The sequence below is a fragment of the Aethina tumida genome, chromosome 2 (assembly GCF_024364675.1).
Source record: "Aethina tumida isolate Nest 87 chromosome 2, icAetTumi1.1, whole genome shotgun sequence".
NCBI classification, from domain to species: domain Eukaryota; kingdom Metazoa; phylum Arthropoda; class Insecta; order Coleoptera; family Nitidulidae; genus Aethina; species Aethina tumida.
The window spans coordinates 22,307,116-22,335,066 of NC_065436.1; the positions used below are offsets into that span (position 1 = coordinate 22,307,116).

General features: G+C 26.0%; 1 protein-coding gene across 2 annotated transcripts in view; it reads right to left on the reverse strand.

The window, feature by feature from the left end:
* The window catches only part of LOC109600805 (paired box protein Pax-5), a 94,993-nt gene extending 85,744 nt beyond the window's left edge, over positions 1-9,249 (reverse strand). For both annotated transcript variants that reach the window (XM_049963150.1, XM_049963151.1), the window contains exon 1: positions 8,767-9,249. The gene's annotated coding sequence lies outside the window, so the exon portion shown is untranslated. The remainder of the gene's footprint in view (positions 1-8,766) is intronic.
* Positions 9,250-27,951: the final 18,702 nt, after the last annotated feature.

Below are 27,951 nucleotides of genomic sequence, written 5' to 3' on the forward strand. Positions count from 1 at the left end.
ATAATTAATATGAGTCATAAAGGATTATTTCTATTAGACAAGATTAAAAAATAATCGAGTTTATAGAATTGCCGATTAAGTGAAAAGCATTCTCGCGTTTTCATTAAAGAATGTAAACACGTACGATAACCGTGGTGATTTATTTCTCTCATTTGAAGAATTTGCAAACAATCTCCATTATTAATATCCAAGTCAATTCATTTAGAAACTGTCAATAAATCTGGCTAATAGAATCAATAAATACCGTTTGATTTATCGGGACTCAACATATAAATAATGGTAATATGAATGCGCTAATACGTGAACATCATTAGGCGACAAATGGTTTATTAATTGCGAAGACATGATAAGTCGCCTCTTCATTAATATTTTCGATTTCTTTGTTAATACGAACCACATGAATAATATTAAGATAGCTTTATTGTGTTAACGTCGAATAATCTGTAATGTATTCCGGCAGTTCAATTTCACATAATTACGTACATTTGAGGACGACCAAGTGATACGTAGAACCCCGCCCGGTAAATTTAAATTACAACAACAAAAACGTCTAAACTTGTTAAACTGCGTATCGTCCGCCGCCACATTACAATCTATAAAATCAAATTATAATGGTCGATTGTCTATTTTTGTGTGAGAACAAAACAACAACACCGGACGGTACCGACATGGACAAAATAACGTCGCAACCGTCCAGCGGATTCCTGCGGATGCCCAATCCTGCTTGTAACGTTGACGATGTATTCGGTCGTGCTCATGGAAACTTGTAGTCGCGATAAAAAGCCTTGTTCACTTCCGTCGAACGAGTACGCCCTCCGGCGGGGGAGTACGGAACCGTACGAGCGACGCAGGAACGCGATTCGGGCTGCCGTTTTGCAGGAATATCTAGACCGAGGCGAAATAATTGTCGGTTGATTCTAGACATGTTATGATGGGCTTTTAATTGAACGATTTTGCGGGGGTTAATGAGGATTTTGGAAAGTCGAAATGTGTTGAAATTTATTCGTGTCAAACGGATTTAAATAAGAAATAATTATGGGTATTTACATGTTTATGGCAGAACTCTGTCACCGTGGTAACCAATTTTGGGGAATATTTGGGGAGTATATATTTTTGTAAATTAACATCTCAATAAATGTTAAAAATTTAATTTGAGAGAATAAATATGTGAAAATAAGTTTAAATTTGTCAAAAGAATATTTAATAATAATAATTTGTTTAACTAGAAATACGTTCATATTTCTTACTAATAACTGTTAGTAAAATATTTCAACAAACAACAAAAGGAATGACGTCAGTATATTTCACAATATTATGAAAATATAATAGGTTCTAAAAAATAATTTTAATGTCATTGAAAATTAAAATTATCGATATAATGAAATTATATTTTAGAAAATCAATAATCATTTTTATTTTTTATTAAGAAATATCAATAATTTTATAAATTGTGTTTAAGTATCAAATATTATATCAGGTTAACAAATAAATGGAAATAAAATTACAATTAATAAACTAAAACTATATCAAAACAAAAAAAAAAATAGTCTAAAAACTTCAGATTATTAATTATAGTAAATATAAATTAAATTCAGAAAAAAATTGAGCCCATTTTTTTTTAATAAAATTGTTAATTTTATTTGATATTGCTTAAACTAATCCAATTTCTAAAATCATTACATTTTTATTGCTTTGATCAAAAACTTAGAAATCTTTGTTGAATTTTTTATAAAATTTGTGAAATTCAGAAGAATTTTTGTTAATTTTTTTCAATAAAATTGTTAATCTCTCTTAAAATTGTTGAATTTCTGAAATTATCATTTTTTTTTCAATAATATTGTTTATTCATTAATATTGTTGATTCTAAAATTACCAAACTTTTATTGTTTTCTATAAAAAATTGCCAAATTCAGTAATTTATAGTAACTATAGATTAAAATTAAAATTTAGAATGTCCAAATTTATAATAAGTTTTGCTTATAAAATAATTATAATTGTGTTTTGATATTTGGAAATATGAAGTATTCTCCAAAATTAATAAATTAATATTTGAAATCTTACGAATTACAAATATAAAGAATATAATTTTATATTTAAATATCTACTAAAATATTATTAAGATGAAATATAAGATACAAATATTGATTTAGATTCTTATTGAAATGAAATATTATATCCATTATTGAAATAATTTAAAACATAAATTAAATATTTATAAATTTTAATAGTATAAAAAAAATTAACATTTGAAATAGATAGATATTATAAAAATACAAACTTAAATAATAAATAGAATTTCTCTAATAATTATTTATTATATTAAATTCAATTGTTTCTGTACGGTTCTCCAATAATAAAGACGTTATTTAAGATCTGATAAAGTAGTCGAAATGTTATTATGATTCAATAAAACACAACACATGGTTTTTTTACAGTGTTAATAACATCTTACACAGATCTGTTGTTGCTGTAATGATACTTTAATCTCATTCCCATTTCAAAGTTATACATGTTACGTGTTTTAATTTCAAAACAACTTAATTTATTTAATGCTAGTTTAAATCTATGGATCGGTGTTAAACACTGTAATTTTGACGGTTTGTATCACCGTAAAAAACTTGTTAAAGCTCACATTAGACGTACGGATAAAAAAGCTTCGTCTTATATGCTTGGGAAAATATATAAATTTATTATTCCACGTATTTTAACGGACGATATAGTCGCCTATTTAATTTCAAATTAGTGCACAAATCCATTCTTTTTTTTTTTTCGAATTTTCGAATTCACCTCGCGCACATAATTAATTAACGTACGTCATTTCGATGTGATGTAGCTTAACACATCATAACTAGTGGCGTTTGAACGTGCCAGTTATACGAAAGTGGTCACGACTTCCAAGATGGCACTGCAGTTTAATAGACACACGGACTTGATTGATTGTACATCAAGCCGCATACCAACATAATCTACACGAAAATTAAATTATCCCTGTTAAAAATGCCCGGAACGTACATGTGAGAAAATGATCCAGTTTCTCTTAGAGAGAGACTGCGAGAAAGCCGCAAAATATGCGCATGTAGAACGAAAAACGTTGCGATTCGATAATTTAAGTCACAACAGGAAGTTGGAACTACAACAGCTAAAATATTAACGAAAATGGATGTTTCATACTGATATAGTACAGCGAAGGTTATCGAACTGACCTTCAACAAATGTGGAATATCCGCAGAATATTGAATAAAGCCTCGCTAAATTATCAGAATTTGAATATTATCGTAACAACACCGGGCATTTTTATTACCTGCACAGAATTCGGCTAAAGACACAACTCAATTGGGAATCACTTCTGCCACCAATAACCATAAGTCAGAATAATTAATGTAAATTACATTAACTTAAACCCGTCGATAATGAACACTATCAACCAGACGAAATTCATTTAAAACGTATCATGCGTGTTGCGTTCGTTCATTCGCTTCAGAACTTCCTGAAAAATTCGTGCTTGAAACACATTTATAACGTCGCATCTCCAATTGTTGCGTCCACTTTAATTACAAATTATACATTATTCATTTAATAACATACGCAATTTAATTGAATAGCCTTAGAGATAAATTAATTTAACATTTCGTACAGTGCGCTCCGATAATTAAAACAGCTCCTGAACGGTGGAACATGGGTCTGTTCTCGGTAACAATGCATGCACCATTTTCACTAATTGGTGTTTATTACTTCTGGATATCCGCTGTTTAAAGACTCTTAGGCGCCCGAGAATCTCGAAACTGCCGTATCAAAATGACCGGACTGGACGAGGAAGTGTTCAATTTAAAAAACGAATTAACGCGACAATTAAGACAAAAACGGTGGCACAGTTCGAGATTTCGTTTAGGTTTAAAAGCCGAGTTTCACACTTTCTTTATAAATTGGTTTTCTTTAATAGGCATTAGTTTTACCGGATTCGATTTGTTTTGCTATTGCTGCGCGGCTCATTGTTACACTTTTTTCGGTGTTTCAGGCTTGTAATTGGAACTTGATGGAATGCAAAGTACCTTTTCACGATATTATTTGCAGAACATTGAATTGTGTTGAGTAATTTTTGTGTGGGAGAAAATCTTTGACAAGTCGTCAACTGTAACTATAAATTATATTACTATAAAATACATTAATATAAAAAATAAAAAATATATTAAGTGTTAAACTATTAACTAATATAAAAGTTTATTTTTATGTAATTTAAACACATTTTTCAATTATTAATAAAATCAAATTAGGATTCCATTTTTTATTTGTTTACTGGGAATGAGATTAAATTTTGTTCAGTATTATTATAATTAATTTTGATTATAAAAAAATGTATTACTCGACAAAAAATCACTATTTTTAAAAATTTTATAATTTCTTAACTTTGGCTTTAATTTATGTCGATTTTAATACTTTTACATATACAATTTCTGTTTGTTATTATAGTTATTTTTTATGTATCAAAAAAAGTAAATAACAAAAATAATTGGGATAAAATTTTTGAAAATTTTGAAAATTTTTAACTCTAATATTAATTTATGTTAATTTAATTGATAAAAAATTACAGTAAAATGTAAAATTTTTTAAAAATTGATTTGTAGTCACAAATATATAATTTAAATTAATTTTATGTTAGAAAAAAATTCTAAAAAAATATTATTTATAATATAAAATGATTTTTTTTTTTCATTAATTAATTTAAATATAAATATTTTGTATTTTTGAATTATTTATTCCATTTAAAAGATTAAATATGTAATTTTTATTAATAAAAAAAAGAGTTAGTAACTTTTTTAAAAATATTTGTACAATTTTTTCTTCACTATTTTGTTAAATATTCACGATATTATTTGCAGAATATCGAATTGTGTTGAGTAATTTTTGTGTGGGAGAAAATCTTTGACAAGTTGACATTAATATAAAAAATAAAAAATATATTAAAAGTATTAAACTATTAACTAATGTAAAAGTTTTCAGACTTGTAATTGAAATTTGATACAATTAAAATTACTTTAAACAACATTAAATGAATAATTTTTATGTGGGAGAAAAACTAACAAGTCGTCAACTATAACTGAATTTATATTATAAAATACTTTAAAAATGAAAAATAAAATAAAAATATTACATTTTTATTAATTGCTTTAAATTTTAAATTTTTGTTTTAAAAAGTTTTTTTTTTTAAAGTTAATTCTAGTATTATTTAAATAATATTATTTTCAGTAATTAAATATTTTAAATTAGGATTTCATTTTTTAATTTTTTTGTTGTTGAAAAATACTTTATTCAACATTAAATTAAATGAATAATTTTTGTGAGCAAGAAAAACTTTAACAAATTATCAACTGTAACTGACTTCACCAAAAATATACTTAAATATAAATAAAATAAAATGTAATAAAAGTACTATTAAAACTGAAAAATTAATAAAGTAATTTTAAAAAGTTAGTTCTCAATATTATTTAAACAAAAACACAAAAATTGTAAAAGTTTTTTGTTTGTAATTAAAACACATTTTTCAGGTATTAAAGATTTCAAGTTAGGAAGTGGTTTTTTGCTAGTATTAAGTTTATGGACACATTAATTTTGGAGCTCCAGGCTTGTAATGAAACTTGATGGAAATAAAAGCACTTTAAACGACATAAAATAAATGAGTATTTTTGTGTGGAAGAAAAACTGTGGTAACTTTACTATAAAATACATTAATGATAAATATAACGTACTTGGACGTTTAATTTTAAGATTTATATCAGTAAAAAAATAGCAGATAATTAATCTCAGCATGAAGGAATATAAATATTTAAAATAAAACGTATAAAAATAGTTATAAAATCATTTTAATATAATAAAAAAGATGTTATTTGTGTCATTTAAGGAATCAGAAACAGATATAATTATGTGAATAATTGCCGATGTAATTTTGTGCTATTAAAATAAATAAATAAGCAACTAAAAAAATATATTCTTAACGTTGTGCAAGGATAAGATCATAAAGATCAAGGATGTATTTTTTTAGGATGAGAAAACAGTGCGGGCCAAGTTGTGTATGTTTTTAATTCACGATTGGTGCCGCGGCGTTTTAATTCATGTCGGATGGACGGTTGATATTTATAGATGCAATCGCAAAAAGTTAACGAAGACCGCGGCCATAATTTTCTGGTATGCAAGCCTAGGTATATCGAAAGGTTGTTTTACCCTTATTAAAGTCGCGATTAAATCATATCTTCGAACAGTATTTCCCACATATAACCACACACCTGTGCGTCAGCGTTGTTAATATTATTATATTAAGTACTGTCCAATAATTATCTAGACATCTACGATAATTATTCCAGCGAGATTTATTGGAATTTCTCGTATTTCTGTTATTCTAACTAGGAACGCATTTCGAATGCCATAGGATACGTTCTACGTGGCTGTGATTTTATTTTTATCACATATGACTTGAATTACAATTCAAAAACCACTTATTAATGCCCATTAGTATCACTTAGGTATATATCCAGTTTTTACATTATATGTTATTTATTCATTCCTCTTCGACGATCGTTTTTAACACTTGTATTACTAATTTCGTGGCTGGAATAAAAGCTGTACAAAAGGACGTTTTCAGTTGTTAATTAACTTGTATCATCTCAATAAAACACTGCACTATAAAATGTACTGTTAAATTTATTTTCCCAGTACGATAATTGTTGAAGTAAACAGCAACAATAAAACCAAATAATCCAATAGAAGTAAACAAATTAACCATTTATGTAATTGTTTCCTGTTTCCACGTGTATAATGACAAAATTCTTGGTCTGCAATATTTAAAACCTTAACAAAACATAACAACACAAAGACTTAACCATAAACAAAGTACAAATTATTTATTTTATCTAAGACTCGCTTTTTGTACGACTTATTCCGTTCGCAGTTTTCCGTTTCCGTTCCTTAACACTCGTACGACCGACTCTTTGCGAACAGAATAAGAGCTTGAAACGGGGAAAAACGAAAACGTTTTCTGCGTGTGGATGATAAACTTGTTAGATCGCAATAAAACTCCCATAAACAACACATAACAATACAGAGAGGCAAGCGATTTTAGCAATGTCGAGCACGGAATATTTTTTCTGTGTCGGACTTTCAAGAATTTCAGATGAAGATACACTTTGCTCCACCGTATTGTTTAACAATACACGTATGAATAACAAATTTCATACAATGGAATAGTTTATGCGTTTCGTTTCGTCCGTTTCTAGAGCAAATTATTAAAATGGAACGAACATATTGGCGAGATTGAAACGTTTCGTTTATTTGTTTTTGGTTCGGGCATTTGGTAAATTAAATTTACGGAATGATGAAAGTCCCATTAATCGTTTTACGGCAACTAACTGGGTTTATTGTTCGTTATGTTTTTTACTAATAAATGTTTTGTATGTTTTTAGACCGCCGTGAAATTAATTTGTTGCATTGCTTAAAATGCATAATCTTTTATTTGTAATTAAAATGTAATAAATTCTTTGTTTTATTGTCGAAGAAAATAGGTTGGATTTTCAAGTCATTTAAAATTGGAATAGCATATGGAATACATTAGACTTTATTGTGTATTAAATTCAAATATTAAGACTAATGTGGCTATATTTATTTATATTATTCAAATATATTTCGAGTAAATAATTTTATAATTTTATATATAATCCTGTTAATATTTTATATCTATTATCTAATATTTTAAAAAAGGATAATTAAAATGAATATTAAAAACAATTGATAATATTTATTAAAATCGACTAAAAAAATCAATTTTTTTTTAGATTTTGAAATTTCTGAACTCATTAGTTTTTGTCATATATATATAAGCCATATTTTAATAATTAAAAAAATAATAGTTTATGATGAATATTAACATTTTCAAAACATCAAACATTATTAATTTCTTTACTGGGAATGAGATTAAATTTTGTTCAGTATTATTATAATCATTTTTGTATATAAAAAATGTATTACTCGACAAAAAATCACCATTTTTGAAAATTTTATAATTTCTTAACTTTGGCTTCAATTTATGTCGATTACTTTTACATATACAATTTTTGTTTGTTTTTGACCAGTTTCAAAACTTACCAGATTATCAACATTTCTTTATCGTGAAGAAAATCCAATTTGGTTTAATATTATTATTATAGTTATTTTTTATATATCAAAAAAGTAAATAACAAAAATAATTGGGATATCTAACATTCGTCACAATTTTTGAAAATTTTGAAAATATTTAACTCTAATATTAATTTATGTTAATTTAATTGATAAAAAATTACTGTAAAAATGTAAAATTTTTTAAAAATTGATTTGTGGTCATAAATATATAATTTAAATTAATTTTATGTTAGAAAAAAATTCTAAACAAAAATAATTTATAATATAAAATGGTTTTTTTTTTCATTAATTAATTTAAATATAAATATTTTGTATTTTTGAATTATTTATTCTGTTTAAAAGATTAAGTGTGTACTTTTTATTAATTAAAAAAAAGATTTAGTGACATTTTTAAAAATATTTGTACAATTTTTTCCTCATTATATTATTAAATTTCTAAAAAGTTTTGTAATTTATTAAAATGTTTACATCTTTCTATTTTATTTAAATTTTACAATTCCACAAAATTTATTGACTTGTTGAAGCTTTTATACTTTATTTTGACTGACTCTAACCATGCTTTAAATTATTTGATCGAGTTTATAAATTATTTTGGCAACTTACCGAAAAAATCCACTTAAATGTTAGTAATAATAAAAACTAAATGCACTTTTCACTGTATACAAAAACCAAACCAAAGTCGCACACAAAACCAAGTTTGTTATTCTAGTCCTTCAGAGTCATTAGTATCATAACAGTCTCCGGTTGTGTATCATAGGCCTGCCATTTATCACAATCCGTTTTCAATTTGTTCGATCGGCCTCCGTGATTAAAGGCATCGATCGCCGCACAACAAAAAAAAAACCAAATAAAAATATAAACAACAATCAATAACGTCACTGAGAGTCGGTTTCGTCGTTCCCTGCGTGCGTCACGGGATGAGAGCGGCGGCGATTCGCACGTAAAGCCAGAAGACGAACCCTCGGGGCGACATCAACGTCGGATCGGACGGGGAACCCGCGGTGATTTTTGTTTCGGTCCTGCGACGGATGACGGTTTATCCTACGGAACGGCACGCGGTTTATCCTTTCGAAAAAGATGCGTTCCACTGACTTGTCGGTGCCGACTTTGCCGGACGAGTGACTGCCCGCTACACTGTTATGCTTCAAGAAACGCGTACACCTGTTGCGATGGTGGGGATATTATTTTACCCCTCCAGCAGGTTATATTGTTATAGTTTGATATCAATTGTGGGGAAATTGTCTGACGGCGAGGGGTGTTGTACACGATGGTGAATTGTAAAATGGTAAAAAGCGAGAGTGCGTCTTTTTTTCGACGGAATTCGTCGATTACCGGTCGCTCAGGTGTAAGTCACGATCGGGTTGCTTGCGATGCTGGGGAAATTCTATTTGTTCTGCACAAACATCTTTCTGCCAATCAGTTTCGCATAACCGTAAACTGTAAATTGTAGTTTCGTCTGTTGATATCATATTCTTTCCAATTAAATTTTTTTTTAATTATAACAGATAGAGTTGAACTTTGATAAACCCGTCAATGACTTGCCAGAAAAAAGTTTGATTTAACTAGATTTATCAAATAAACTACATAATTTTTATATACCGAGTGGGCAAATATTTAAGTTATGTAAGTAAGATGTTTTCGGTTACATCTCAAAACTCTTCACATAAAACGCAATAAATGTTATCAATAAAAATGATTGAGAGAAATATATATTATATATTATATACATATTTTTAAATTTTTATAAGGGCCGGTAGAGGGCCTAACACTACTGACTTCTAAGAAAAATAGTTTTTATTTCTAATTGACTATTTGAAAATGCTTTTAAAATATTTGATGTTTATCTTAAAAACAATTTTTTATTTTTTGAATTATTGAAGAATATAAAAATGTTTAATTTCCGCTTGGATTAAGAGAAATCGATAACTTGGTGCCAAAACAAGAGTGTTTTACCTATTTTCTATATTCTGTCCCTTTTTAGGAGAGATTACCTGACTACTATAAAATTGACAAATTTTGTGGTGCTAGTTTTTTATATATTCATCTACAAATGTCGACATCACAATTTTTCCAATTAGATTTTTATTTTGGTTTTACCAAATAAAGAACTTTAACTTGCCAGAAAAAAGTTTGACTTATCAAATAAACTATAAAATAATTATAAACAAACCAATTGGCCAAAAATTTGAGATCGTCGGCCACAAAAAAAAATGGTTGAAATTTTATGTTCTTTCAAAGACCTTCAGAGATTGTTTAAAAAATATTTATTTATTTATTTATTTTTTCTCGAATTTTTGATAACTTGAAGGAAAATTAAGGTTGAAAATTATGTGTAATTTATTTTTGATAACTCGATTTTTTTTCTGGCAAATCATAGTTCGAATTATTGAAGATTTTATTCCTTTCAACTACAATACACTTCAATTTATTAAAAAGTATTAAAAAGTACAAACTTAAATAAAATATTGGTATATATAGAATATATTGATTTATTTATTTGTCAAGGTTGAAAAATATCCTGACATTTTCATTCTTATAAAAAATTATAAATGGCAGTTGATCGTGATTTACACTTATAATTATAAATTTGAAAAATGAATGTATTCTTTAATTGTTAACATTTAGGTATATATGAGAAACTTGTAATTGCAAAAGTAAGATATTTTTACTATTTTTAAAAGTGTTTCTGTCACTTTTGAATAAGTAATTTCACAAAAAAATGTGACATCCAGTGTTTTCATAATTTTTCACTTTTACTATTTTTAAAAGTGTTTCTGTCACTTTTGAATAAGTAATTTCACAAAAAAATGTGACATCCAGAGCTTTCAGAATTTTTCTTCTTGATATATATATATATATATATATATATCAAAGAATATATTTTGTTCACATTAAGATTGAAAAATATTGTGGCCTTCTCATCATAATAATAAAAATAATAATAATAATAAAAATTTACTATTTTTTGGGTATTAAAATCCAAAAAACATAAACTTATATTTCTATTTATATGTTCCCTTATTTTTCTCATTTTTATACAACTTTTCTACGTTTACATTAACCAAACTAAATATTATTATCTAATTACAATGTTTACAAAAACATACAAAATGTCAAAATAGAAATGAACGTCATGTTTAAAAATACTAAAAACTAATAAAAAGAAAACTTAAAAGTTACGTATAAATATATACAATTAAATTGATTTCATACGTGTGCAATTTTATTATCCATTAATTAAATTGTATTGCATAGTACTTAATTTTCTTTATTTCCCAATTAAATTTGTATTAAAGATAACCTCATAATATTTTTAAGCGGTATAAACACAAAGAATTAAAGACAATGATAATTTTTCTCACACTTCTTAGAGTTAATAGCCACACATCATAATAAATTTATTTTATTATATAAACCTGTTCAAACATTAATTGGTATGATAATATACAAAAATGTATAAATAAAGTAAAAGTCATTTTATGTAATTGTAGACAAAATATTCTTAAATTAACTGAGTTGATAAACAGGGACAAAATAATTTAATTTATTTTTAATTTAGTATCTATTTTTTGGTAAATGCTATTTTATTTAAATAAAAACTAAAGTTATTTTATTGTAAACTTTGTTAAATTTTTAAGTGCGTACCTATGTAAATTCTATTTAATTGATACACAGTTAATATTAATTATAATCAATATTAATTGGGTTTATAATAAAAATTAAATACAGTTAAATATTTCAGATTCTATAGAATTAAATTCTCATTGAGATATATATTGATAAGGAAATACTACACATACAACTTGAAGCCCACTTGTAGAAAAAGTAAGTACCCGCAGTAATCGTGCTTTCAACAATTACACAGATACGTACACTTATTTTATCAACACAATTAATTATAAATTCGATATCACAATAAATGTTGTTCCTTGATAATATCAACAATTACTGTGTATGTAAATTCTACACATGGACAACCAATATGTTTATAATGATTTTATAATTACTAGAAAAACGGACATGATTTATATTATTGTTAATTGATCTGGTTTTTTTTAGTGGTTATTGGTACATAATTTCACAACACGCATTTACAGTTAAATTGTAATTTATCGACGTTCAAGTATTGAGTTTCGTTAAAATTTTAACCTAAATGGGAAATGGTACAAATTTTAAGGCTCACAACAATAAAAATATGTTTTTTTTAAGTTTGTTCATTTAGTTTTTATGGCATATTTCCTTTTATTAACTGTCTTATTAACTGTTGATCGGAGGCAGTTACACTTCAGTTACCGCTTATTACCTTAATTATTAAAACCCACCAACAATTCATAGGCTAGCCTATTATAAAATAGAAAAAATAAAGCCTAGGTGCATAAAAATGGTATTGCACAATTTCGTTGCAGTTGATGTGTCGAGAGCATCGCCGAGGCCGTGAGATGGCGCAACGCGGCAAAGATGCAAACGTTGAAGCCTTATCTAAGTAATTCATCTCGAGATCCCGAGCAACTTGAATTTCTCACAACTTTTACGGTGATTTATTTCTGATGGGGAACGTTTCTTAATATGCAATCAATTCGAATAAAACAAACTAGGAAGCATGCATGTAATCCGTAGGCTGTTCTGCCATTTGTTAGTTGGTTTAATTGAATTAAAATTCTACTGGTAATTTCTAATAATTAACTGAAATATTTTACACTTCGCCTTTCTTAATTATGAGTTTCTGTTGCACAAATGCCGGACGTTAGATAATATTTGAATTAATCGTTGTAGATCCACGTAAATCAATATGTTTTTTTTGTTTTTTAAATTGGGGTACTATTGAACAATATACTTGTGGTGTAATGCCGTTAAAATAAACAGGTAAAAAGTTGGCCTTTGTTAAGTGCGCCAGAAAAAAACCATTTAAGATAATTTGAATCGATATAATCATAAAAAGTTCCGATAGAATATAAACATTTTCGCAATGCATTTTTTTTAATTGTATTACGAAAAATATCTTAAGGATTTATCAAATCGATTTAAAATATCTTATCTATTGAAACAACGTCACAATTTAGGATAATTAACGAAAATAAACCAGTTTTTGCATCAAAAACAGACCGACAAAACATTGACATTTGCTAACTGCACCAGAAAAAAAGCATTTAAGATAGATTTAATCAATAGAATAAAAAAATTGATATGTTAATCATTAGATTGACATTTTATGTCAACGGTAAGTTAAAAAGCTATCTTAATATCAAAGGCTTTAAATAGAATGGTCGAGTGTCGAGTCTAGAAAACATTTTACAAATTTACATTAGTTTGACAAGCGTAATAAATCAAAAGCAGTCTTTAGGCATACAAATTTTATTGATAAAATTAAACTGTTACTGCATAATAAAGATACATATCTAACGAAAGCTCGACGAAGAGATAGTGTATCGCCGAGATATAATTTATGTCATCTCTGTTTTGGTCCAGTTTGTTAATAGACGTCCTACGTATGTAAATATTGGATATATAATATGGATCAAAACCGATATCAATATTCATGTTATGAAAATTAGATGTGCATTTCAAATAATTTATCGTTCATGTTAAGTAGCTGATGAAAAACATTTTAATTCATTATTAAGACGTTGCTGCATTCGAAGTTCGTGTAAATGAAATAAATTTCGTTAAGAATCAACTTAATAAATGTAGATTTTATGTCGCTGCAAAGGAAGTTGCTCAAAGTTTAAAGAGTCATTAAATTAAATACATTTGATGGTTGTTAACCTGATTCATTGTTTCCGTTCCATCAGGCATCGGATTGATTTTATTTTGGGTGTAACTGTTTATTGGAAAATGTCTAATTAAAAAGAATTGTCGCTTAGAAAATTAAGTGCAAAGAGTTTTACGGTAATCGAAATTAAACATTTTTATTATGTATTTAGACTAATCGACGAAAAATTATCCTTTAGATAGATTAGAATTAAGATTAATTTTTAAAAACTGTTATTTTCTTTATGTATCTACCTCCAAAAAATATTCATAATTAGAGAAAAAAGCTAAGCTTATTTTTTTAGTTTTATATTCAAATATAATAACAATAATTTAAATAACAATAATAATATTAACAAAATAATACAATTTATTTTACAATAAAAAGCAGTCCTGTTTTATAATATTACTGTTTAAATTTGTATGGTACTCAGAATTTTTGAGATAAAGATATTTTCAAATATTCTGTCTCAAATATTCTCTCTTGGTTAAATTAGGTTAAAAGTAATTTTCAAAACTTTCTTTACATTTTTCTATATATTTTCATCTCCAGGAAATATTCATAATTAAAGTAATAAAACTGTTTTAGTATGCATATAAATTTAATAACATAAAATGAAAAGACAGTAATAAAAATAATAAATAAAATAGTAGAATTTACTTTAGATTAAAAAGTACTACTAAGTTATAATTTCTATGGTACTTTTGAGTCAAGATTATTGTCAAATAATTAAATAAAAGAATGGCAATTATACATAATTAATTATATATAATTATAATTAATTAATTATATATTTAATTTGTAATTAAATACGATTGAAAAATCCAATAAAATCAGTTCTATTAGTTAAGTCAGGTCAAATTAAGTTGGGTTAAGAATATTAAGAATAAAAAATATTGAAAAAATAATAAAAAACATACAGTGTGACCCATTTGAAAGAGAGACACCCCTATAATAGCCATAACATTTGTTTTTGTTAGAAAATCTATTCCCAACGTTGGATCAGGGGGTGAAATGGGTATTTACCAAATTTTATAAAATAAATATGCTTATTCACAATTTTGTGGAAAAATTGAAATAAATATACTTTACAATAAAAATTTTAACGTAAAAATTGACTGGTATTAAGTTATATTATATATAAAAAAATAACAAAAAAAAATCTCCTGTTTATATTAAGATTGTTTAAGAATAATTTTCATTTTTTTTATTTCAATAATTTTATCTTCAGCAAATATTTAGGTAATATTCAAGTATTAACTTATATAACTACTCTTTGAATTTCTTTTGTGATGGAATATTCAAGACTTTTGAGTCAAGATTATTAGTAATTCTGATTTTATATTTATATTTTAAGACAACTAAAATATAAGTTGTTCTTGTAATATAACCTTTTAATTTGTAATTAATCTAGTAAAACCAGAAGATCAGTTAAGTTAGATTAGATTAATTTCAGAATAGTTCCCAAAAATAAAAAAAGTCATAATTCAAAAATAAAAAATACACATATACAAAAAATTAAAAAGAAAATATAAAAGAAAATTTCCAGGTATATAAAAAATTCTCTATAGGTTAGGTTATGAATAACTTTCATTTTAACAAAATTTACTTTTTTTTTTTTAATATACATACAGTAATAATAATAATAAATGAAATCAAAAATTTATTGAATATAAAAAAGTAGTACCATCTTTCAAAAATTTCTTGCTTACATTATATTATACCAATAAAATATTGAGAATAGAAATATTGAGTAAAGATTTGATCTTCAGGATTAAAGTAAAAAAATTATTTTTTTTTATTATACGCACAGTAATAATAATAATAAATGAAATTCTAAAATTTATTTTAGATAAAAAAGTAGCACTACCTTATAAAAAATGCTTGCTTATGTTGTAATAATAAAGTACTAAATTCATTCAAATAAACATTCAATTCAATAAAAAACAGTGAAATTATCATTAAATATAATTGTTTTCTAAGACATGAAAATTGGTAATTGTGATTGTAACGCTAACCATATAAACAGTATTTAAATTCTGACACCAATACGATTGAAAAAGCCATTAAAATCAATACCATTGGTGTGTTTTTAGGTGAGAATTTCGCAATAACGCCGTGGCTGAGTGATCGGCATCGGTGCGACCGAATCCGCACTTGTCGAAACCGAAACCCGATGACGCAACCGAACCGAGTACCCGCGACTTTCTTAACAAATCGCGGACCGTCGACGGCAACACGGCACCGGGCAGGTAGAGCACCAAATTGTTTGAAATGTAAACAGGAGGTGTGTAAAAGTTTACGACCAATCACAATGTGGAATAAGATGTGAGGCGTGACATACCGTATAAGTCATAATCATTAAATTATTCATACGGTACAATGATGCATGAACAACGCAACCGAACAATATTGCGCAGACGGTTTTTTATCATTTCGATTGTTCTAAGTGAAGATGGTAACTTTCGGAATTGGTTCGTGTAATGGATTGAGTAAATGAATGGGATCGGTCTATAATAATTTAATTGTATCTATTTATTAGGTTGTAGTTAGGGTATTATGTATTGTGGGACACACGAAAATAATCATTTTGTAAGAATTTAGTAATAGTAAAAATGATACACAAGTTATTTATAATAATAACTAATATAATCAATCAGCCATTAAGTTTGACAACTCATTGGTACTACTGATATTGGTGTCGGTTAAGTAGAGAAGTGAATTTATTTCATCAGCCACCTAAGCAATATACAATTATGTTAAATTTAATTCTGAAGCATTTTACACATAAAATTGTTACTTAACAATTATCTAATAAAATATATGTTATTATTTAATTATTACCCAATATTATATTTCAAGATATGACAAAAATAAAGAAAATATAAGTTTTGGCGAATGCATTTAGACAATAAATATTTTATACGTACTACTTTTAAATTGGAAAAAACGTCTATAACTTTTTGTTTCAATTTTAATAAATACCTAGATAGACATATATGTTATATAAGGGTGTAACTTATCCGAAATGTTTTAACCATATGCACTTCTAAATAATAAGTCGAATTCTTAAAAAATCTACTAAAAGTACAACAAAAAACGAAATAAAAATGTTAAAGTTTGTAACAAATCTTACTCTACTCTTTTTTATGGAGTGTTTACTTCTTAATATTTACAATTATTGCAAACCAAACAATTTTTGTCTGTTTTTTTTGTTCTTCCAACCGAATTATACCGTACGGAAGTATTGTTAAAAAATGACTTAAAGCCACTTAAACGGATTGAAACAACAGTGTAAGGATTGCAATTATAGTGGTAGGTTTTGTAGGTAAGTTTAGTTGATATATAAGGTAGGTTCCTCAAATTATTCCAGCTTAATAAATATTATAATAAAACAAATAAAAATTTTAATAACATGTATAGACTTTTTTATTGTCCAATGATATCGTACTAATATTCTCCCATTAATTAACAATATTTATTTTTAATTTAAAAAAATTATTTTTTCATAATATAATACAGCAGCAAACACAAATTTTAATAGCATGCATAGACTTTTTTATAGTCCACTGTTATTATACTATTATAAAATTCTTTAATAGTTGTTTAGAAAACAATTTTAAAGATATGATTTTTCTTATTCTTTGTTAATTAGAAATATGTTTTAATTTATTTTATGAAACTTATTTCATAATATAATATAATACAATAAAAAACAAAAATTTTAATAACAATCATAGATTTACATTGTCAAACTTTTAAGTTATTGTTCAGTAAAATCAAACATAATAAGTATATGAAAAATAATGCCTTAAGTTAGTTTTTGATATTATTATATATTTTCCAAATTTTGTTTCGTTCCTTAGATATTTTAAGTCGATATTTAAGAAGATTTTGATTATTAATTCTTTCATATATATGTAGTTTCCAATATGCAATATTTTTTTCATCAATTTTTTCCAATAAATTTACTTATTTTATTTTTGTAAAAATATACCCTGATCAATTTTTCTCATTTTTGAAAATAGCAAGTTTTTTATCTCTCTTCACTAAATTCGATTTATAAATATCAAAGTTATGGGGTCGTTTTCATCTTAAAAGGGTGCTCCAATAGACTTTGATTATTACGAATATTTCCAAAACTTAATTTTTTTTTTAATCTATGTTTGCAGAGATGCAAAACCGTATTTTGATACAGTTTGACAGTTTATAATAATATGAGTACTTTTCCAGATTTTAAACAAATTGTAATAACTCATTTATTTATTATTATAATAATTTTTTGACCTGCGATAAAATTTTTCTAGAGGCACTTTTTACATAATATTAATTATCTATCCCAAAGATATATAATAAATTACATATATTACATTTAAAATATTTCAAAAATGTATAATTTGTGATAATTAGATTATCTCTAACCAGATATATAAATCTTTTTGTTTTTTTTGGTAAATTTTGAGATATTTAAAATTGGCTTTTATGGAATATAAAGAAAATAGTATTTTTATAAGTGACAAAATTAAATTTACTTTTTTGACAAATTTGTTATAAAGTATTTTAAATATCATGTGTCTCAAAGACGTTACTGAATACTTCGAAATTTATCAAAAATATTTTGATACCTTGATAAAAATAATTATAACTTATATATTTTTGAGAAGCTTGATTTTTTCCGACAATTTAAATTCTATTATTATTTTCATTTGACACAGGAAATTTAAAATCCATTTTTAAAATATATATTGGTATTTTTAAGATAATTATTCTCTATTATATTGATAAGTTACAGTAGAAAAAAAGTTATTATACTTGCAAAATCTACCAAAAGCCAAATTGTAGATATTTCAGAAACAGTAGTTATTAAAAGGCGGATACAGAAATCAACGTTTTAAAAAATTGAGCTCTGGGCAATTAAGTCAGTCCATTTGATCTTCAAATACTACAACTGCTTTTGGAGACCCTATACAACATAAATTCAAGTCATCAATTTTTATATGTATAAAAAAATATCTAAAGATTAACTCTAACTTATTAGATATGTGATAATTAAAGACTAAAATCTGTATACGAAGATAAAAATTTTAAATTATTGAATTAAAAGTTAATAGTTATAACAAATTTCTATTTATAATTTTAATAATCTTATTAAATTTAATACTTAATTTAAAGGTTAAGGCTTTCGTGACTATTTCTATATCTATATTTGTTCGGGTTCTTTGCCAAAGAGACAAGAACCAAATCAGACCTCTGAAGATGCCAGCCACTCGTGCTAGCGAAACGTCAGGAAATAATTCCAACATAGGTCGACCTATAAAACTTAACAAATATAATTAATTATTACATATTAGTTATTTTGTAATTTTATCAATTTTGATGTAACAAATTGAGAGTATCGTCTATTGGTGCCGCATTAAAATGTCTCTTCTACATCAGCATCATTAAAATTATACGGAAGCGTTTTTGCAAAATTAATTAGTTATTAATTTCCACTATAACTGTCATAAAAACAAAAAATAAATCAACACCTGGGAGCTAGAGCCGAACAGCTCAATTATAAGTCGAACCCGTGACTCATACGACACACACACACACACACCTGTTCATAAAAAGTGAATGGCGTACAAAAAGCGCCGGGCCATTTAAATAACTAATTAAGGAATAATTAATTCGCGAAAAAATTAATCGCCGAATGTGTTGTCGGCTGAGGCCCCCGGGGTACAGCGAGACAAAAGAATCTAAATATAAACCAACCTCAACAACCTTGCGAATTATTTCCATCGCTACTGAATGAACGAGAGAGCGAAATGAAAAAAAAAAAAAAACATTAATGGATCGAAACGTATCGGGCCTCTGTACATTTTACATTCATCCGAGGTATGTATTACCTGACTTCGCCACGATCGATTCTCTTTTTCAATAAACCATCGGGAGATGCTGTGTGACTGCGGTTTTTGTCTTATTGTTTCGGTTGAGGTTTTTCTGAAATACGTGTGATTTATTGATGGTGCTGCCATAAACGGGACATATAAATTCATCAAATGGTTGCATAAATCATTTAGTAAATAATTTAAAGTCCACCATTTTCCCAGTGCAACATATAATAACTATTATATTGAATTCTTTTTAATTGACATTGAGTTACTTGTGTACTGCTGGTTGTTCAATATTAAAAAAATAATAAAATGACTTTTAATACAGTGAGTAATAGATTAATTTTAAACAGAAACCTTCTGTTGCGTTGGAATCGTAAAATAATTTTATTATTGTGAAACCAAATAATTTATTACTAGACAATAAAGCAATTAAAGCTTTTAAATATTAATTAATGTAACGCAGTTTCTCTATTTGATAGATGTATTAACATAAATAATTTACACCGCTTCTGTTTGTTATTAGAGATCATAAATGACCGTTGATTTATACCCAAATTTACCCAACACACCGAAGATGTTATTGCACAAAAAGCTGCTGTAGTAACGACTAATAGAATTTATAATTTCGAACAACTCTTAAAGTTTTTTTTTGCAGTTTATATCCGAGATAACTGTAACAGGAAGTGCAGTCATTAGATCGGTTCGAAAAGTCAAATTGCCTCTTAAAATTTTTCATGGTAGTTTTTTCCTGTTTTTTTTTTTATTTATTGTCGTAATTACCGTTATACCCGTAGTAATCGACTATGTGGTCGTTATTAACAATGCGTCTAATTCAATGCGTATTTATAAATTGTATGATGCACATAAACCGGCGTGCCGTGGCCTAGTTTAAATAAAAGTGTAAATTGTTAAGTTCGGAATGTAAATTATCGATAATCATCTGAACAATTTACCTGATCCATTAGCTGACAAAAACATGTGATTAGAACAACACGAGCAGTTTTATTTGAATAAACAAAAATTATTTAAAACTTGACCCAAAAAGCGACGTGAAATTAAATTGGAATGCCGTGATGCAATAGTGATGCGCAGAAAAAGTGAAATAAAATCGTAATTAAGATGTGTGGCAATGACAGTTGATAAATTGTCAACTGCTAGAAATGAAATCCAACCGCATTCTTATGGCTGGTAGCGACATGAATCTATCATTAGTCGATTGTGGAAAAAAATTTCTTAATCATTGTAAACAGCTTTGATTTTCTATATTACTTATTAAAAATTATGTTTAAAATTAGCCATTAAGTAAAATCGATTGTTTTGATGTGTTAATTATTTGTAATTCTATTCTAATCTATTAATATGTATACATAATTAATTTAAACGTTTTTTAGAATTGCACAAATTGTAATATAAGTAAACATCAACTACAATATTCGATATATTAACTTGTGTAGATGGAGGAGACGGGGAAAATAAAATACAAATAATAATGCATTAGGAGGAGACATCAACAGTCGACTAGAAAACGAACTTTTCATGTATTTCATGTAGTATGATTCAAATTATAAAAAATTACAGATTCGTATTTAAAATTTAAAAGTAACAAATTGAATTTAAAAGAATAATATTAATTTAAAAGTGAAAAAATATTAATGTATTCATAAAGTGAATTAAAATTAATAATTTAAATTTATAAAATATAAAAAAACATAATTAATATTATCAAATTAAATTAAAAAAATAAATAAATAAAATTACAAATTTAAATTTATAATAAGATTAACAAAATGAATAAAAAATACAATTAACAAATTAAATTTAAACTAATTAAATATTAGAATTGAAAATTTAAATTTTTAACATTTAAAAAATTAAGATGTTTAATTAAATGAATAAAAAAATAAAATTAAATATGAAAATAAAAAAATTAATAAACTAAATTTTAAGAAATTAAAATCAATAATTTAAATTTCCAAAAAAATAAAAAATCATTTATAAAGTCAAAAAACTTTATTATTAATTTAAATATAAAATTAAAAAAAAAACAGATTAACTTAAAATTTAATTTAACAAAAATATTAATTAATTATTTAAATTTACAAAATTTATAAAATTAAAATAAGTAATTTAAATATATAAAATTTATTTTTGCTTTAATTAAATTAAGTAAATAATAAAATATCAGTAATTTAAAAATGATATTTAAAAAATATTTGAAATTACTTAAGTTATTATAAAATTAACAGATTAGTAACATTAGTTATATATAATTTAATTTAAAAATGTAATTTAAAATTAACAATTTAATTTTAAAAAAATAATTGGTGATTTAAATTTCCAAAATTTAAAAAAAAAAATAAATTAAAATGACGAATTAATTTAAAACAATTGATATTTATAGTTTTTCATAAAATATTAATTTTTTAAAGTATATTTTTAATTTTCATACATACATATTATATATCAAATATAAAATTTATATATTATAAATATATATTTATTCTGTAAATATTTATTTATCTTCCTATTCCCATATATATAAATATAATTTTTTAAATATATTCAAGTTTTCTCCAGTACAGTCTAAAAACAATTAAAAACACTTTTCATTATATAAAATTGCTGTACATTGCGACATTTTTTATGAAAATTATAATTATTTTGATAAGTTATGGTAAATATAATTTTTTCATAAACTATAAAATATTTTATGTAAAATTTGGAATACAGTCATTATGAACAATGCTAAATTCAATAGAGAACCATATTTTAGTTCCTAAAATGTTCTGATCGGTTTTTTTCATTTTTTTATTGTCCATTTGGGTTATTAGTCATTAAATTATATTTTAAATAAAAAAGTTATATGAGTCTTCGTATTTTAAATGAGCCACATTGTATATTCATATTATATTTATTAAAAAATCATAATTTAAACTATTTTTCAATTTAAATTGGTAAATGATTATGGTCATAAAATAAACAATTTTTAATAAAATTTATAGCCAGTCTCAAAATATAAAATAACACCTTGAGCCACTGTACTAATTCTTGTAGCAAAACGTAGACAAGCATTTTTCCTTAGTATTATTTGCAATAAATGAAGGCAGAGTTGTACTGGACAATAAAGAATCGTTACGCTTAACATGTAATCGATATATAATCCGCGAGGAAATGGAAATAGAGTAGCTGAATTGGCGATATTCCTTGCTCCATATTAATAATTGGTATTAGTATATCGTCCACCCACAATGGAATACTGGTTGGTTCGATTTACGATGTGCAGATTACGGCCCTGACAAAATGAAAACTGATTCAGTATTCGCTAAAGTTATGTAACAGCTCATAATTACAATCATGAATATTAATATTAAACGTTAAGTCAAAAATAACACTCTAATATGAAAATAACCGTGTAATAATATTCAATTATGTCGTTGCTCTAAGATGACGGCACTCACTGATAAATTGGAATAATTTATAAGATTAGATTTGATAAATAGGTTAGTTGTTAATTACCAAGTCTGATTATTAATACAAGTGGACAAGAGCTACTGTAAGATTCTATCGTACGAATTCCGTTCGTTCGAGCCCACATTTTTTACCTTTAAAAGCATTTTTCGACATTCTAAATATTTTGTTAAAGTGTAACGGTTTCACAACACGGTGTAAATTCTTGGTCCGTGCTCCATATAAAACGCCTCTAATTTGAATCAATAAACAAATTCGACTCTTAATTACTTAATATTTTAATTGAATTCTTTTCGTTCTTCTTATAAACCGAGATTGCAATTAGTTGGTTTATTTTAGTTCACAAAACAGGTTTTCTGGCATCCGCTTTGTCGGCAGATAACGATGTCATTGAAATTTATGCATAAAGTACAATGATGTTATTAAGTGTTAGGGTGATAAAAATCCCACTGAAAATATTAGATACCCAAAAAAATAATAATTTATATTTTTGGTTCAGGAATTACTTAAAATTTGTACATTATATTTTATTTTTTATATTAAACATATATTATTTGAAAGCTTTTTAAGCTTTTTCTAACTATGATGTTTAATCTTATCTTACAATGTATTTGAAATTTCAAATATATCAAATGGACCAGTCATAAACTGAGATATATCAACCATTATAAAAAGGATTCAATTTCATTTTATGGACAATATTACATACACAGCAAAAATCTGTTGATTCGACAATCCTCACCAGTCTGGAGTATGGATTAAAGCTAGTGGTGGAACAGCAAAATATTAACTAAAAGATTTTGATAACTACGAAAACTTCATAAGAAACTTACTTAAAAGTCAGGTTCACTAAATAGAAAATACAGTCGTCTTCCTCAGTGCTACGAAGAAGACATATCATATTAGATCATCAAAAGAAATTTCAAAAAGTTGAGAGGGATTTTCTATCTCATTCTCCAAATAGTAACTTCTTTCAGTTAAACGTTAATAACATGTCTGAAACCATTAATCAATTTCCCAGAGAAAACTCAAAATAATTTTAATTAACACCATCGGTTAACAGTTCTGCATTGTGCAAATAATAAATCGTCGGGAACGTTGCGAAAATAAACGAAATCGACACGCCGTCCGTATTAGGTATAAACGCATTTATATCTAATTTTAGATTCTACAACACATAAGTTACCATTTACAAGATGTTATGCGGTAATTCAGTTAATTGGCTGCGCATTTTACACCATTTACAGCCATTTGATCTGTGAGCATCACAGCAAATTAACAGGGATACTATTCCATCTTGCGGACGCCCGTAAATTGGCTGGGCCGCCGGGAATCAGCAAGGTCAGGATCGGCGAGAGCAAGAAGCGGTCGCACTTCCGGTCATTGATAATGTCAAATTTCTGTCAAAAGAAATCATATACGCTCAGACCAGTTCATACATGAGAATATGTTGATTTCACCGGCATTCTTAGGAATATCGTCGGTATTTTATCAGACGAAACACCTGCTATGATGTAGATGCATGGGAATATAGGTTTCGAGATAGATATTTTATTCAATTAATTAGGTATTTCTGTGCCGTAAAATTTATTGGTGAATGCAATTAATAGTAAAGCGCAAAAATATTTGTCTGCCACAGTGCGGATGGGATAAATCCAATTAAATGTTTTATTGTTTGTATAATTTACTTTAATACCGGGTGCTATTAAAGTTTTATCGCATTTTAATAACCCCATTTTTATATATTTTTATGGCAATATTATGTATTATTATGTATAATAGACATAAATTCAAATGTATCTATCATTTTAATTCACTAATGAAAAAATATATATACAATAATTTTCCAGTTATAAATAAAAAACGAGTATTTTTTTGTTATCTACATTCTAACTTGTGATATACACAAATATGTTTATGCCTTGCATAGAATTTTTATCGTATCTTTAAAAATGTTATATTATAATATCGACTTATACATAAAAAGTCGTATAAAATGTAGAAATATTATATCTAATCTATAAAATGTCTGTCTCGTGACATGGAAAAAAAATATGATTTATCTTTTTAGAAATTAAAATGGGCTTATACATAAAAGTAGGATTTATAAAATGTCTGAATATATTATATTTATGTTGTATTAAAATTATGTTTTACGTAAAAAACTTGTAGAATCTATAAAATACTCAAATATATTGTACATAATCTATAATATCTATAATTGAAACATCTACTAGGTAATATACACAACAATATGTATGCATTGTATAGAATTTTAATTACATATCTTTGAAAATATTATACATTAATATTGACTTATACATAAAAAGTCGTGTAGAATCTATAAATGTTGTATATAATCTAGGAAATGGATAATCAAGGCTTCTGTCAGGTGATATGGAAAAAATGTTTATGACTTGTATAGTGTTTTATGATTTATCTTTTTATAAATTAAAATCGGACATACATAAAAACGTGTAGTATTTATAAATTGTCTGAATATATAGTATATTTTCTATAACATTTATAATTTAGACTTCTGTCTTATTATATAAAAAACAATTTGTAACGCTTGTATAAAAATATTTATTATCTATTATACCTATTATCTATTTTGTATTAAATTTATGTTTTGTGTAAAAAGCCTGGAAAATTTATAAAATCTCCAAACATATTTTATATAATATATGATATCTATAGTTTAAACTTCATACATATAAAGTATTTTATGCCTTGCATAGGGTTTTTATTGTGCATCTTTGAAAATATTATACATTAATATTGACTTATACATAAAAAGTCGTGTAGAATCTATAAATGTTGTATATAATCTAGGAAATGGATAATCAAGGCTTCTGTCAGGTGATATGGAAAAAATGTTTATGACTTGTATAGTGTTTTATGATTTATCTTTTTATAAATTAAAATCGGACATACATAAAAACGTGTAGTATTTATAAATTGTCTGAATATATAGTATATTTTCTATAACATTTATAATTTAGACTTCTGTCTTATTATATAAAAAACAATTTGTAACGCTTGTATAAAAATATTTATTATCTATTATACCTATTATCTATTTTGTATTAAATTTATGTTTTGTGTAAAAAGCCTGGAAAATTTATAAAATCTCCAAACATATTTTATATAATATATGATATCTATAGTTTAAACTTCATACATATAAAGTATTTTATGCCTTGCATAGGGTTTTTATTGTGCATCTTTGAAAATATTATACGTTAACATCAATTTATACATAAAAATTCGTGTAAAATCTATAAATATTGTATATGATCTACAATATAGGCTTCTGTCTGGAAAAAAATAGTACAACTAGACTTCACATAAAATTGTGCAGGATTTATTAAATATCTGAATATGTTGTATATAATCTGGAACATTTATAATCTAAACCTCATTCGTACAATATAAAAAATAATTTATAAGGCTTGTATAAAGTTTTTTATTATATATATCAGGGGTGGCCAAGTCATTTTTTAAAATTTGAAATGTTTCTCCAGACGCAATTAAATACGTATGCAAAAAAGATATTTACAAAAATTGTTTACAGAAATTATATTTATTGAAAACATAAACAAAAGTACAAAAAAATATGTGTATTGAATTTAAATATTAAAAATTATAAAACCTAAATATATTGTATATTGCCCATAACATTTATTATCTAAATTTCCATATTAAAAATATATTTGTATAAAGTTTTTTAATATCTACATTTTAGCCTATTTTGAATTAAAAAAGGTGTTAGGAAAAAATCTGTAGAATCTAAAAAATATCCAAATCTAATGTATATAATTTACAATATCTACAGATTATGCCATATATTTATAATCTAAGCTTCTGTCAGGTGAATAGGACTTTTGTGTGGTATAAAAAACAATTTTTATGGTTTGTACAGAGTTTTTATTGTCTATTTTTGAAATATTTTATTCATTAAAATCGTGTTATAAATAAAAAGAATAATTAGATCTCTAAAATGTCTTAACATATTAATGTATAAAAAATATAAATTATTACATGTGTATACATAGTATTTATATAAAATAAACACGCCAATTTTATATTATTTTATTCCGCAACTTTATAATCATGACCGAACAAAACGTATTCAACGATTTCATAAATATTTCCACTATTAAAAATGGAAAGTAGATGTTTCTACTATAAACACAGCTTCTTGTACACTATAAAATGTTTATATTCAATAGCACAAAGTACGGTACAGACTACAGACTGTTTTATCGCGGGGTCCGAGCCCGGTGTTTTATGCATTCGAGATCCAACAGCTATAGAACGATCCTTATAAATAGCAATTAATTAGCGGAGTATCTGAAATATAGGTGGGCGTGTTGCATTTATCGTGTGGCACGGTACTTGTGCCGGGCATTTGGCGGCGAGGCACACACGGGGCAGTAGCCTGGGCCGATACGGTGCATCCACATGGGTCGGATGGGATTTTTGTGTGCCGGTGGCCCAGGTGTCCGCGCGAGGTTCGACCCCCGGGGTCCACAAACCATTCTAATGATATAAACATTAACTGCAGATAACAGATACTCTCATCCCGACTGCCGTACGGCCTTACAACCGTACGGTCACTCGTGTAAGCTAATAGCTGGAATACCACGCACTAGGAAGTCCAGTGCCGGGCTATCGCCCCCATTTGCCCAT